This window comes from Trichosurus vulpecula, chromosome 1 (assembly GCF_011100635.1).
Source record: "Trichosurus vulpecula isolate mTriVul1 chromosome 1, mTriVul1.pri, whole genome shotgun sequence".
Lineage (NCBI taxonomy): Eukaryota > Metazoa > Chordata > Mammalia > Diprotodontia > Phalangeridae > Trichosurus > Trichosurus vulpecula.
Window position 1 is genome coordinate 396,597,882 of NC_050573.1, and position 13,081 is coordinate 396,610,962.

Genomic DNA, 13,081 nt, shown 5'->3' on the forward strand with positions numbered 1-13,081 from the left:
TAATACCAAGAATTTGAACTCCTAAAGAGTCCGGTCCGGAAAAAATAGGGCTGTTCCGTAGGACTTCAGAAAAACCTGGAAGGACTTATATGAATTGATGCTGAGTGAAGTGACAGAACCAGGAGAACATTGGAACTATGCCCAAAGGGCTATAAAACCAGGCATACCCTTTGACCTTTTTTGGTGGTGGGGGGGACCCTGTAGAATTTTATTCATTTTTTCTGGGTAAATTTTTGTTGGTCATAAGCCTTCTGGAATAGTGTTCCAACACTCTGCTCCTTTATAGTGGTAGCTGCTGGCACATCCTTTTTTTTTTTTAATGCTTCAATCAGTGTTCAGATACTATCAGTTCTTTCTCTAGGGATGAATAAGTCCTTCAGAGTTGTCTTGGATTGCTGAGAATAGTTAAGTCATTTACGGTTGATCATCTTGCAATATTGCTGTTACTTTGTACACAGTGCATTTCACTTTGCATCAACCCATACAAGTCTTTCCAGGTTTTTCTGAGGGCATCCTGCTCATCTTTTCTTATAGTACAATAGTATTCCATCAAAATCACATAGTACAGCTTGTTCAGTCATTCCCCAATTGATGGGCATCCCCTCAATTTCTAATTCTTTACCCCCAGAAAAGAGCTGCTATAAATATTTTTGTATACATAGGCCCTTTTCCTTTTTGTTTTCTTATCTCTTTTGGGATACGGACCTAGTAGTGGTATTGCTAGGTCAAAGGGCATGGCTGGTTTTATAGCCCTTTGGACATAGTTCCAAATTACTCTACAGAATGGTTGAATCAGCCACCAACAGTGCCTTAGCATCTCATTTTCCCCAGGTCCCCTCCCAACATTTGTTGCTCACCTTTCCTATCTTATTAGACAATCTAATAGGCATGAGGTAGTACCTCAGAATTGTTTTAATTTGCATTTCTTCAATCAATAGTGAGTTAGAATATTTTTTTCCCATATGGCTATAGCTAGCTTTGATTACTTCATCTGAAAACTGATTACATCTTTTGAACATTTATCAGCTGGGGAATGGTTCTTATTTTTTATAAATTTAACTCAGTTCTCTATACGTTTAAGAAATGAGACTTATACCAGAGAAACTTGCTTCAAAAGTTTTTCACAGTTACTATTGTTAATTGTATTTCCCTCTATCCTATTCCCCTACCCCTGTTTATTCTGTTCTCTCTCTCCTTTCAACCTGTCCCTCCTCAAAAGAAGAACATCCATTTCTGAAAAGGACTGTCAGTCAGTTATACGATCACTCCATTCACCATCCCTCTCCCTTCCCAGGCCAAACCATCATCCCCTGGCCATCACTGCCCCTATATTGTCGTTGCCCCTTTTAGGATGTAAGCTTCTTAAGGAAAAGTTTTCTTGGTTGGTATTATAGTCCCATTATTTAGCACAGGGTTTGGCAAATAATAAGCATTTAATAGTGATTTTTTATACTTTCATTCAATAAAGACAGGAACATGGTCTAAATGGGGAGAAAAGGGTGACCGTATTGCCTTAGCTTTTCTTTTGTTTTGGCTCAAATTCATTTGTATGCTAAAACCAAAGAGGAGTATCTAAAAGTAACTCTAAATTGGATGTAATGGAAGGCTTTGATTTTTATCTAGACCGAAAAGGATAGACCTTATACTGAGATGGTTAGGATGGTCCTTAAGAGATAAGCCTAAAAGATGCTAGCATAGAACAACTTTCAGCAGACACTACAAGGCCAACCAGAACCTGCCAAGCAGGGCTTCCAGTGGTAAAGTCATTGGACCGGCAGAGCAAAGTACCAACTGGATTATCTATATAGCAGTCACCACAGGACCAGTGAAAAACCCATACTGATGCTTAAAAGAGTTTAACCTAACCATTCATATGAGAAAAACCAAATGGACAAAGGATATTGATTGTCCAGGCTCTGATATGCAGCTAGATGGGCAGTCAGTTCACAGAGCTAGCTTATCAATAAATAATAGAGTACAGGCATTACAACTGGGCAAGTAACTGAGCACAGAATTTAATAGGAGAAAGAGAGAAAGAAAGATTGCATTTGTGAAATAGGAAATGGCTTTTGATGACTGCCAAGCTTCTCCCCAAAACAAAAATCTATTTTTTTGGAAATCAATATTCTTTTTTTTAATTTATTTTTTTATTTTTAGTTTACAACATTCAGTTCCACAGGTTTTTGGGTTCCAAATTTTCTCTCCTTCCCTCGCCTCCCCCCTCCCCCCAATACAGCATGTAATCCAATGTAGAGTCAACATTTACCTTCACATTGTTGTAAAGAAGAATTGTAACCAAGGAATAAATCATGAGAAAGGAGAAATGAAACCAAAAAAGAAGGAAAAAAGAGAGCAGATAGTTTGCCACAATCTGCATTCAGACTCCATAATTCTTTCTCTGGATGTGCATAGCATTTTCCATCATGAGTCTTTTGGAGCTGTCTTTGAACCTTGTGTTGACGAGAGGAGCCACGTCTATCAAAGTTAGTCCTTACAGAGACCGTGTGTCCGTAATCGTGTATAATGATTTCCTGGTTCTGCTCCCCTCATTCAGCATCAGTTCATATATGTCTTTCCAGGTTGTAATGAAGTCCATCTGTTCCTCATTTCTTATATAACGCAATAGTATTCCATTACATTCATATACCACAATTCGTTTAGCCATTCCCCAATTGATGGGCATCCCCTTGGTTTCCAATTCTTTGCCACCACAAAGAGAGCTGTTATAAATATTTTTGTACATACAGGTCCATTTCCCACTTGTGTGATCTCTTTGGGATATAGCCCTAGAAGTGGTATTGCGGGGTGCAAGGGTATGCACATTTTTATAGCCCTTTGGGTGTAGTTCCAAATTATACTCCAGGATGGATGGATCAGTTCACAACTCCACCAACAATGTAGCAATGTTCCAATTTTCCCACATCCTCTCTAGCACTTATCATTTTCCTGTTTTGTCATGTTAGCCAATCTGACAGGAGAGATGTGGTACCTAAGAGTCGTTTTGATTTGCATTTCTCTAATCAGTAGTGATTTTGAGCATTTTTTCATATGAATATAGATGTCTTTAATTTCTTCCTCTGAAAACTGCCTGTTCATATCTTTTGACCATTTCTCAATTGGGGAATGACTTGTATTTCTATAAATTTAGTTCAGTTCCCTGTATATTTAGATATGAGGCCTTTATTAGAGACACTGGTTGTAAAGATTTTTTTCCCAATTTTCTGCTTCCCTCCTAATCTTTGTTGCACTGGCTTTGTTTATACAAAACCTTTTCAATTTAACATAGTCAAAATTATCCATTTTGCATTTTGTAATGCTCTCTATTTCTTGTTGTGTCGTGAATTCTTTCCTTTCTCATAAATCTGACAGGTAAACTATTCCTTGCTCTCCCAAATTGCTTGTAGTATTAGCCTTTATTCCTAAATCATGAACCCATTTTGACTTTATTTTGGTATGCGATGTAAGATATTGGTCTATGCCTAGTTTCTGCCATGCTATTTTCCAATTTTCCCAGCAGTTTTTGTGAAATAGTGAATTCTTAGCCCAGAAGCTGGATTCTTTGGGTTTATCAAAGGGTAGATTGCTGTAGTCATTGACTACTGCATCTTGTGTACCTAACCTATTCCACTGATCCATCACTCTGTTTCTTAGCCAGTACCAAGTAGTTTTGATGACTGCTGCTTTATAATACAGTTTAATATCTGGTATGGCTAGGCCACCTTCCCTAGCAGGAAATCAATATTGTTACAGTGATGCTATAGGTTTCCTATCATGGAATACACTCTCACCATTTTTATGCCACGCCGCTTTGCTCCCTCCACTTCCAACCCAGTACTAGAGCTCCTGCCTGAAGGCCCTGAATTACTCTTTGATAGAGCTTACCATGTCGGGGAGACAACTCATGTAGGGAAGTGCAGGCCGGGGAGAGGTGTTTCAGACTGGGAAGTCAGAGATGATGACAAGTCTATTGGAAAGAGTACTGGACTGGGACTTTGCAGGTGTGGCTTCTTGCTTAGGTTAACAATAATAATGATAGGGAGCATTTAAGGTTTGAAAATAACTTCACATATGTCATCTCATTTAATCTTTTCACCAACCCCGTAAGGTAGGCGCTATTGCTATTCCCATTTCACAGTTAAGAAAACTGAAGCAAATCTCTCTTTTTTATCCTTTTTTAGTATTTCTATCATCTGAAATACCATTTAACCCTGGAATACAACTAAGGTCAGGAGTGCGGGCAAACTGATTTGTCTGGGTCTTTGAGTTTTCCACTTACTGGGGCTAAAAGGTTACTGCTAGAGAGCCTACTTGGAATAAAGAAAAGGTAAGTCATTTTGTGGAGATGGTCCCCAAGACCAACTTTGCTATAAGTTCAAAGTTGCCTTCCTTATGCCCTGAACCAGAACAGTAATCCCGAAGGCTGGACATCTGAGCCAATGTTATTTACTTAGGCTATGTGTGCTAGGCTAGCTGTTCTTCCTCTAAGGCCCCTGCCAGCACTAAATAACTGTACCCTTGAACTTTACCCTCAGGAACAAGGGTCCATTTACCTAGAGCAGCAACCTGTGGAGGGACCTGCTCTTCTTTTTTTTTTTCCACTCTTCCAGGGCCTTCCCTGTCCTAGAAATTCACCTTTAATGGCCTGGCATCATGGGAAATTTGCCCAATTTGTTTTGTAGAGGTTGTCTGACTTGAACATAAACAAAGAAACTTGACCTTCCTATAATTCCTTTCTTGGAGTAAAGCCTTTCATTGATCATATCTTATTATGCTTTTGCCCTCAACCCAGGGATTAGGGACATTTATGAAAGATTTCAGGACCTGGGACCAAATCATTGCACATATTTTAAAGGTTCCTAGTGCCAGGGCGGGTGCTCTCCCTCCTGGGTCTAGAGCTATCGACCAAAGGTTTTGTTTTTGATGAGATGCTGATTGCAGCCTGAAGTAGGGATGCAGGTAAAGCTTAGACTAACCTGACATTTAAGACAAATGAAAACAATGTGAGCTTGCAAGGAGGGTTTGATGGAGAGAGGACTAGGCTATGAACTGAAATGCAAAGCTACAAATAGATGCCTGGATGCAAATTAAAATGATTATTTGTGGACTGGTGGTGACAAGTAAGGGTAGGAGATGGGAGGTAGGGTGGTTTTCTTCTTCTTTTGTTCTTTTTTTATAATATTTTATTTTTCCCCCCAATTACATGTAAAAACAATTTTAACATTCCTTTCTAAAAAATGTTTTAAGTTCCAAATTCTATCCCTTTCTTCTTCCCCTTACCCCTCCCTGAGATGGTAAGCAATCTGATAGAGGTTATTCATGTGCAGTCGTGTAAAACAGATTTCCATATTCCATATCTTCATTTTATAGAAGAAAACTTGAGCCAAAAAAAGAAAGAAAGATAGTTTGCTTCAGTCTGTATTCAGACTCCATTAATTCTTTCTCTGGAGGCGGAGAGCAATTTTCATCATGAGTCCTTTGGGATTGTTTTGGATCGTTGTATTGCTTGGAGTAGCTAACTCATTCACAGCTGATCATTGTACAATATTGCTATTACTTTGTACAATGTTTTCCTGGTTCTGTTTGCTTCACTCCGCATCAGTTCATGTAAGTCTTTCCAGGTTTTCTGAAATCATTCTGCTTGTCGTTTCTTATAGCAGAATAATATTCCATTACAATCATATACCTCAGCTTGTTCAACCATTCCCCAATTGATGAGCATCCCCTCAATTTCCAATTCTTAGCCACCACAAAAAGAGCTATTATAAATATATATGCATATCTCTATCAATATCTATATTCACAAATAGATCCTTTTCTCTTTTTTAAAAAAATATCTTTAGGATACAGACCTAGTAGTGGTATTGCTGGTTCAAAATTTGGGCATAGTTCCAAATGGCTCTCCAGAATAGTTGGATCAGTTCACAACTCCACCAACAGTACAATAGTGTCCCAGTTTTCCCACATCCTTTCCAACATTTACCATTTTCCTTTTATGTCATATTAGCCAATCTGAGAGGTATGAGATGGTGAGGTAGGTGATTTTCAAGAGCCTGATCCTATACGTCCCAGGCTCTCTTGCCTTTTCTTATTCTGAAGTCAGGATATCTGGGTCCCTGTGGGTCATTTACTGGCTACATGACCTTGGATAAGTCACTTTTTTCCCTTGACTCTCAGTTTCCTTATCTTTAAAATGGAATAATATCTCTCAGAATTGTTGGGAAGAAAGTTAGTTTAGTGAACATTTATTAAGCACCTGCCCTGTTCAAGGCACTAAGGAAGCAGAAACAAAAACAGAGGTAGTTGTTTCCTTCAAGATGCTTATGTGTTACTGGAGTGGGAAGTAGGCAGGAGAGATGTAGCATGTAGTCAGATAAGTAAATACAAGAAAATTTGAGGAGAGTACTAACAACTGGAGGAAGGCAAAGAATTCCAGCAGAAGGTGTCACCTCTGCTGAACCTTGAAGGAATTGAGGGCATCTTAGAGGCAGAGATGAAGAGAGAGATAATTCCAGATCTGGAGGACAGCCTGTGCAAAGGCAGATTGACAGGAGACAGGATGCAGAGGACAGGGAGCAACAGTTGGCCTAGATTATAGGGTGCAGGAAGTCAAGTAGTTTCAAATTAAGGCGAGAGAGGAGGAGAACAAAAGGAGTGTGCTGATTGAGAAGGTCATCATCCTCCCTTCTGCCAATAATGTTAGTGGGGAAGCAAGATTTCAGGTGAACTGAAACCCAATATCCCTTGTCAGTTCCACCTGAGAGTACCCTTTGAGGCATGCTCACAATTCTTGGGGCTGGGTGTTTCCCTTACCACTTTACCACTACCTCTTTGAATACAAACGAAAAGTGTAATCCAGGGAAGACATCCTTTTGCCCAAGATGACCTTGAGCAGGCACTCAAATCTCTCAATTACGTGCAACAAACAAGTGCTTTGAAAAAAATTGCTATGTAAATATGAGTTGTTGCTGGGCTGACTTTTGTGCATCAAATAGAATTTGATACCGTCCAGGAAACAACCACTTCTAATGGGACAGTGTGTTCTCTTGTCTGCTCTTTGAGCAATAAGACTGATGTTATGGGCCAGCATTGGAATGGAAATGACTTATCTCCAGAGTAATAACAGGGTTTTATTTTCCCCACTTCATATCCATATCAACAGATATACTCACCATGTTCCTCCCTCCCTGAAATATACTTATCTTCTCACTCATTCCCCAGAGGCCCAAGGCCCAACTTATCTTACCTGATTTAGAGCTTCAGGGGACCTTGAACATCTTGTAGGCCAGGGGCTTCTTAACCTTTTTGTGTCCTGGACCCTGTTAGCAGTTTGATGAAACCTGTGGGCCCTCTCTCAGAATAATGTTTTTAAATCCATAAAATAAAATGCATAGGATTATAAAGGAAACCATTATACAACCATTTTACTTAATACAGTTATCACAGACCCCAGGTTCAGAGCACTCGATGGGGCAACCTCCTCTTTTTTTAGAAGAAGAAATTGAGGTCCACAGTGTCACACAAGTGATAAATAGCAGATCTAGGCTTTAAAACCAGGTCCTCTGACTCCAAATCCTAGTGTTCCTGCCACTTTAAATATGTATTTAATGCCTTTTTACATACCAATAGTCTAAATGATCTATGATTTCATCCATATGGGCAGTCCCTACGATGATTAGCTTAGCACAATGCCTGGCACATAGTAAGAACTTAATAAATGTTAGTAATCTATTCATACCTGACTATTCTGTGTGACTTTTTAGCATGTTTTTCTGTAAGTTCAACATAAAGGGTCCACCACAGTTGCCTAGGGCCTTCTTTGGATTCTCTGCACGTTGCGTAGCTACTCCTGGAGGACACGGGCCGTCTGTTGGTTATACCTCGCTCTCACAACATGGTTGGTCTGTTTACTTTTCCAGTCGTGCGTTTCTTTGATCATATCCTTAACGATACTTCTACGTAATTTCTTGTTGGTGACATGTGGTGGCTCGCTCCAACCCACCCTCCTCTTCTCCATTGTTCTTTGGGTCACCCTCAACTTTAGCTCTTCAGAGACTGCTGTGTTCCATGACTTGCAGCATGTGGTGAAACCATTAAGATGATGGGCCTTTGTGACAGGGAGAGGCTTGAAGTCATTAAAAGACCTTTGTAATTGCCCAGTGGCAATCTAGCCCTCAATCCCTCTTTTCAGTATTTGTATTTATTAATCTTGCATTTATGTTAAATATTTTTATAGAACATAAAACTGTTGTTTTTTTCTTTATTTTTTTCAGCCTCCAAATGTGCTAGGTGACATGGCAGCACATTTGGGTGACATAGAAATATGTAGGCAGTGCAGGGATAAAGGTGGCTGGAGAGAGGGGTAGTGGAGGTCTGGACAGAGCAAAAAGTCACAAGTTTCACAAATTCTACCCAACCCTTTTTAATTTTTCTCCTGAGCTGATTTGCATACAACTAGTAGCATTGCTGGGGTCATCCTGGGGGTTGAAAAGAATTTCCTTAGCTTAGCTCAACTCAGGTCCTTTTCATTTTTTGTTAAATAAAATCCTTGAGGTGATTTGAAGGTGAGATATAGGGGCATGGTAGGGGTGAAATGGAATTTTAGACTTAACTGCAGCAAATAGTTTATTCTGAGAGAGTTTGAGAAACAGCCAAACAAAGGGAAGCTCACAATATTTAAGGACTTCTTCAGTTGAGAGCGAGACACAAAAGAATTAAATTAGCTATGGGGGCTCTGAGCTGAGAGAGCTAATCAAACCCTCCCCTGTGGGCTGGAAACTGCATAGCTGTGGAAGACCAGCAGATGGCAGGAGAAATTAGTTCAGCTCAGAGTGACTTGGGAGAGAATGGGTAAGAAAGTTCCAGCTCCATTGGAAAGTGGCTTGATTTGATGATATCCCCAGGGGGAAGATATTGGCCACTTTGCAGGAAGGAAAGCAAGCATCTGTATCAGAGGGGTGAGTTGCTCTGGCCACCAGCATTCCCTGGTCACATGTGTTCCCTGTGGGTGTTGCCTCTGGTAACCTGCTGGAAAGTGTGCCCTTGTAGGTCTGGGTAGTATGTTATCACACATTTTGCTACGTTGCTTTAACTAAACAGCTCTTGCTTTAAACCAATGTGTCTTTAATGTGACTTAAACATTTCAATGGGGGTTAAGTGTGTTCTGACCTGTAATGTGCCTTGAACCAAGGGTGGCTTTCAGAAGGGGTCACAGGAAAATGGTACCCTGAGTGCACTAGTGGGTACTAAGCCAACACCTGCCAATGACATGTTGGGTTGATTAGTGAAAGGCTTTGAAATAGACTTTCTAGGAGCATAAAAATAAGTGTTTTTCTTTCCCAGGCTCCACTGGTACTTTCTTCATTTTCTGTACTGGATTACTTATATTATGCTGCTTCAGAAATTTCTATTTTTCTTTTAGCCCTTGGTCCATGTTTTATCTTTCAAAGAATGTTCTATTTCTTCCCTTTAACAGTCCATTGAACAGACTGACAAACAGATAAGAAAGAAGGAAGGCTGCTAGAAGTTACTATGCTGTTTCTAGCAAAGAAATGGCAAGGTTTGGGACCCTTCTCACGTACAAGGCAGTTTCTAAGTTTATGGAGCAACACATAGTTGGCTCCTTCCCTGACACAGCTAGAACACAGACAGCTGTGCTTTGCCAGACTTCCTTCCCAGCTTTACCTTTAATCTAAGTTCTTTGTTCTTCCTCTCTGCAATTTAGAACCAAGTATCCGAGTGAGAGGGAGGCAGTGTGGGCTGGCTTACAAAAGAGGAAGGAAGCAAGAACATTCCAGAACAATAGGACAGTGTTATTATTAAGTGAGAGAAACACAGGATCATAGAATCATGGAATTTTAGAAAAGGAAGGGACCTAGTCACGATTTCATAAATTTTAAGCTCCAAGAGGGTGGGGACCATGCTTAGTTTTTATACCTAACCCCACATCCCCACCCCTGGCTGACGGAATACTGTGCATGACATAGAGTAGATGCTTATTAAATGTTGGTTGAATTAAGTATCTTGTCCAATCTCCTGATTTTACAGATGAAGACTAAGAGGCTCAGGAAAGTAAATAGCATTCCATGTTACTGTAAAGACTAAATAAAACCCAGGCAGAGGGGTGCTGCTGAAACCAGTTCATACACGTTTACCAGAGATGAAAGTTTTCTATGTGAACATTTATTTATTTATTTTGGAGGGGGAAGGCAGGGCAATTGGGGTTAAGTCACACACACACACGAGGTCACACAGCTAGTAAGTGGGTCAAGTGTCTGAGGCTGGATTTGAACTCAGGTCCTCCTGACTCCAGGGCCGGTGCTCTACTCACCACGCCACCTAGCTGCCCACGAACATTTATTTTTACACTTCGCAAACCTGCTACAAATCAGGGCTTGATTGTTTTGTTGATTGTCTAATAAAGTTAATAATGAGATTGAACTAAAAAGTGTCATGCTGGAAAGCCAGTTTTTAAACATTTACCAGCACACCCTCTGAATCACAGCACACAGTTTACCAGCACACAGACTCCTGACTTGTTGACTCTTGCTCTTTCCAGGATACCATTACTGACAGAAGGCTTACTCTGGAGATAAGAATTCTGAGCAACCTAGAGCCAATGTCATTTAACTAAACACCCACTTGACTTGCTAAATATTAGGAGCCAGGAAACTGCTGGCTTATCCTCTGGCCTGGACAGTTCAGTTAATTCATCCTTTCCTAATTTGGGGGAACTATGGTCTATGTCAGTAGAATCTCTTTCCTTCATCTTAAGTCTCTTGCCTGAAACAACAGCCCCAACAGCTAATTTAGCTCTTTTGTGCTGCAGACCCCTGTCCAGTTCGTGAACTTCCTTTTTTTTTTTTTTTTTTTGGGTGTTGCTCAGATTGTCTCAGGACAAACTCTGCTGTGTAAAGTTCAGTCTTCTTTCATCCTTCGGTGCTGGACTTCACATCCTCTACCTTTGCAGTGCTTTGTCACTTCTCATTTCTTGATCTTTTACAGCTCTTCCTTTCTCCTTCAGGGTAAGAGGAAATGAAGGCTGTCCTTCAGGACAGATACAACCTCTTGTGGTCTTTGGATCTGAATACACTGAGGAGTTCTGCCAGCATCTCTCTCATTTACCCACCAACTGAGGAAGGGAGTGCTACACGTACAAGATAAATGTAGTGATTTCTGAGCAAAAGAAAGGGAGGTTCAGGCAGGGTTGTATTAACAGCTGGAAGATTCTGGAAAGGCCTCTTTTAAGAGGTGGCACTTGAAGAAATTCATATTTTTAAAATTTGTATTAGGGTTAAGGAAGAAAATTCCTTATTGTAGTGAGATAGAGAAGAAAATAATGCCATTTCAGTAATCAGTTACCCTATCATCTTCTCAACATCCTTCCTCTGTCAGCTTCGATGTCTGTTAAAGCAGAAAAATGAGATAAACTGAATTGAAAAACAGAACTTTGAATTTGTATCACAAAGCGTTAAACCAAGATTGTCAAAATAATGAAGCATATTCGAAGAAGTAGCATGAAGCATGAAGAAGTAGCATTAATTTTTTGGTGAGAGCAAATAAATCAAATAAATATTATTTAAAAGATTTGTTTTATCTTTATGGCATCCATTTAAATTTTTATATGTATGTTTTACCATATACATATTGATACAGTAGTAATTTAATTTTCAATTCATTTATTAAACACCTACTATGTGTCAGGCACATGCAAAGTGCTGGAGATATATATATAAAAAAAAGAGATGACCCTACCCTCTAGGAGATTAAAATATAATGGGGGAAGACAACACAAGAAGGGAAACTGAAAAGAGGTACCTAGTCTGGGGCATAGTGTTCTATGGAAAATGGAGTAATAGATATATAATTCACAAACATACATATATTGGAAATCGTGCTTGATTTTTTTTATGCAGATAGGGGTGCGTGATTTAAAAAGTTTGGACACCGCTGGACTAGACCTTGACAGCCCCTTTGAGCTCGAAAAGTCTGATCTTGTGATCACGCTGTTCTTACTGGGTCCATCACAGATTTGTGTTATACAACCTCACCGGGGCCTCATTGCTGTTGGGCAGTCCTATTATACTTCCCTTATCAATTCACTAGCCCACTCTTCACAGAGGTTCTTCCAAACCTTATCATCCCTCCTCAAACTTCCCATGGCTTCCCATCCCCCCACTCTATCAGTGGAGAATCTTGCCTTATATTTTACGGGAAAAATTGAGGCCGTTTGCTATGAACTCCCTCTTCTCCCCTTTTCCTTGCCTCTTATCACTCAGATGCCTTTTACCATTTACTACCTCCTCTTTTGCCCCATCTCACATAATGAAGTGACCATACTTCTTACCAAGTCTAGCCCTTCAACCTATTCAAGTGATCCCATCCCATCCCCTTTCATTCAACACAATTCCCCCTCTGTCATCCTACTCTGTAACTCAGTCTCTCCCTGTCTACCAGCTCATTACCTATTACCTACAAATATGTCCATACCTGCCCCATCCTGAAAAAACCCTCACTTGACTCTTCCATGCCACTTTTGTTCTATAGCTCCTTCTGCCCTTTATAGCTAACAGTTCAAAAAGGGCTTCTCTAATGGGTCCTTTAATTCTCCTCTCATTTTCTTCTTAATTGCTTACAATAAAGCTTCCAACCTTTTCATTCCATTAAAATTGCTCTGTTACCAACGATCTCTCCATCACCAAATCCAATGCCCTTTTCTTAATCCTCATTCTCCTTGACTTACATGCAGCCTTTGATACTGCTGATAACTCTCTCCTCCTTGATACTCTTTTTCTCTATGTTTTTAGAAAACCACTCTCTCCTGGCTCTCCTCCTACCTGACTGCTTCTTCTTGGTTTCCTTTGCTCTGTCCCCAAGCAGATCACACTCTCTAACCAGAGGCGTCCCTGAGGGTTCTGTCCTGGGTCCTCTTCTCTTCTGCCTCTATGTGACTTCATGTGCTGATCTCATCAGTTTCTATGCTAATGATTCTCAGGTCTGTCTTTCCTACCCCAGACTCTCTGCTGTCTTCCATTTTTACATGTCTGAATGCCTCTCAGACATCTTAAACTGGATATCTAGTAGA

The 13,081-nt window shown here is 40.2% G+C and overlaps 1 long non-coding RNA gene across 2 annotated transcripts in view; it reads left to right on the forward strand.

Moving 5' to 3' along the window:
- LOC118848907 overlaps nucleotides 1–13,081 on the forward strand; it is a 44,174-nt gene that overhangs the window by 17,260 nt on the left and 13,833 nt on the right. For both annotated transcript variants that reach the window (XR_005010267.1, XR_005010268.1), the window contains exon 2: nucleotides 4,179–4,324. This is a non-coding gene — a long non-coding RNA (uncharacterized LOC118848907). The remainder of the gene's footprint in view (nucleotides 1–4,178; nucleotides 4,325–13,081) is intronic.